Source organism: Limulus polyphemus, unplaced genomic scaffold, assembly GCF_000517525.1.
Source record: "Limulus polyphemus unplaced genomic scaffold, Limulus_polyphemus-2.1.2 Scaffold6780, whole genome shotgun sequence".
In the NCBI taxonomy this organism is placed as follows: Eukaryota; Metazoa; Arthropoda; class Merostomata; order Xiphosura; family Limulidae; genus Limulus; species Limulus polyphemus.
Genome location: NW_013672390.1, coordinates 23,959 through 27,049, shown reverse-complemented (window position 1 = coordinate 27,049; position 3,091 = coordinate 23,959).

Sequence of the window (3,091 nt, the reverse complement as noted above, 5' to 3'; positions counted from 1 at the left end):
CTAACAAAACTCACACCATAACTAACTATTGATACTACAGAGTTATCTAACAAAACTCACACCATAACTAACTATTGATACTACAGAGTTATCTAACAAAATCTAAATCACGACTAACTTGTCATATATGATAGATGGCAGCACAGTACATATTAAAACAAAATTGATCGTCAATACTAGATGTAGACGTTCTCAAATATTTTATACTCACATTAATCAAACTTGTATCTACGCGTAACGACCTATGAGAAAGCAGTGACACAGCGGTCTGTCTGCGAACTTACAACGCTAGAAATATGATTTCAATACCCGTGGTGGACAGAGCACAGATAGCCCATTATGTAGCTTTGTGCTTAAACTCAAATAAACGATCAGAAAGATAATGACCTGCCCAGTGTAATATGAAAATTACTTTCGCAAATTTATTCCTGCTCTACTAAAAATTGTTGAATATTTGCCACAGGGAGTTTCGACAATCACTGGATTTCAACGAATCCTTAGACCTTGCATTCTATAGTCACAGTCACGGTTCTGTGGCAGCGGTGTCTCCATAAAACTCAAGCTGAAACTGACCCTTTTGTTAAATGAACAAGATGACAAAGACCATGGAGTTAAAAATGTAGAATGATTATACTAACAATTACAGTACTAAAAAACCGGCATCAAGATTCTGTTACATAAACAGCAATGCAAGCAGAAGACTGGACCATTTATTTTCCATTCATGTCAAAAAGCTGCCGACAGATGACATCACTTACTTGTAAAATAACTTGTAAGCTGAGTCTACTTGAATTGTTTAGTTAAATTTTTAAGTAAGTCTGTAAAATGTCGTGACATACACAGAACAGCCTAGTCGTCCGATAGGAATACACAATCTGCTAAAAGAAAATTGTTAACTCGTGCGCAAAACGCGCGAATTTTCTATTCGTGACAAGTCGACGGTTGTTGAATATGCCCTAGATAAAAGTTACGTAGTGATGGTGCATTCGAATCTTCGGAATAGAAATTATGAACAGTCTGAGGTTTAGAATAAACTTTACAGTTAGCAGTTTTGTTTGTTTTTTGAATTTCGCGCAAAGCTACACGAGGGCTATCTGCGCTAGCCGTCCCTAATTTAGCAGTGTAAGACTAGAGGGAAGGCAGCTAGTCATCACCTCCCACCGCCAACTCTTGGGCTACTCTTTTACCAACGAATAGTGTGATTGACCGTCACGTTATAACGCCCCCACGGCTGAAAGGGCGCGCATGTTTGGTGTGATGGGGATTCGAACCCGCGACCCGCAGATTGCGAGTCGAGTGCCCTAACCACCTGGCCATGCCGGGCCTCCACTAACTTTTATATTGCACGTATACTTTTAAATAAGATAATAAATAACGGCTTTTCATACATACACAAAGAATTCTGTAATAGCCTAAATATTAATTGGCAAATATGATAAAACAAAGAATTACATCGAGATATTACAAATGCGTCGATATCTAAATCGGACTCTATACCATAATAACTGAAAGAAAATCCAGACACATGAGAAAAGAAACAAACAAAAACGCACACACACACACACACATTGATTATTGAGGAACATGAAATTACAATAAATATGGCAAGATAGATCCTTAGAGAAACGTGGATAAAAGACTTATTTAAATATAATGGGCTGAAAAACAATATAAATTTCTATTCGAAAAATATATAAATTGATCGTTTCTTTTGAACCACAAACAGTACAAGGGTGAGCTCTTCTCACCACTGAACTGAACCACTTACAAAAGAGCTATCTGTGCTGCCCGCCTCTTGTTTCGAAATGATAAACTACAGAGAAGACATATTCAACAACACCCACCACCAAAACTTGAACTACTCCCATTCAAAAGTACAAATTAACTGTAATTCTATTATAATACACTCACGGGACGACGACCTCAAAATTTGGAGAGCAGTGTCGCGATAACGAAACCGAAGCATGGATCCTCGGTTTTACAGTCCGGCATAACGACTAGGCTACACGCACACATGAATAAAATATGGTGAAAGAGATTTTGACAAAAGAGGGCCTACTTAAATAAATCTACAAAATACAAGGAAACACAATTTATCACCCTGAAGTAATTTAAATTTTCAACAATTAATCACCTGACACTCTACACTACAAACACCCCCATTTACTGATATTGTTACAATCCAATAATCAGATTACGAAAGAATCATCACACATCAAAAACAAGATTACCGACGCTATTAAATTACAAGCAACTAACGTATTTTATTTCTACTAAATATAATCATTCATAACACTTGTGTTAACGTTCGAAGAAGAAAAAAGACGTTTGCTTGACACCCGATATAATAAAGGCCAGCGCAGGCGCAAAAGGAAAACTTCCAGGATAAATTTTGAAATTTTTTCGTCTCACTATTTATAACACTCAAATCGACAATTTGTTGATGCTCAGCTAGACACGTGAACAATGTGTGGTGGAAGAAACATTTAGAAAACCACTTCCTAACACTGGTCATTTTGTCAAACCACTTCCTAACACTGGTCATTTTGTCAAACCACTTCCTAATACAGGTCATTTTGTCAAGCCACTTCCTAACATAGGTCATTTTGTAAAAACCACTTCATGACGCTAGTCATTTTATAAAACCACTTCCTAACACAAGTCATTTTATAAAGCCATTTTCTAACACAAGTCATTTTGTAAAAACCACTTCATGACACTAGTCATTTTATAAAACCATTTCCTAACACAAGTCCTTTTGTAAAAAAACACTTCTTAAAACAGGTCATTTTGTAAGACCCACTTGCTTATGCTGGTGATATTGTAAAAAGCACTTCCTAATATAGGTCATTTTGTAAAAACCACATTCTAACACTAGTCATTTTATAAAGCCATTTCCTAACACAGGTCATTTTGTAAAACCGACTTTCTAACGCTGGTTATTATGTAAAAATCACTTCCTAATAGATCATTTCGTAAAACCACTTCCTAACACAAGTCATTTTTTAAAACCTCTTTCTATTGCTGGTCATATTATAAAACCACTTCCTAGCACAGGTCACTTTGTAAAACCACTTCTTAACACAGGTCA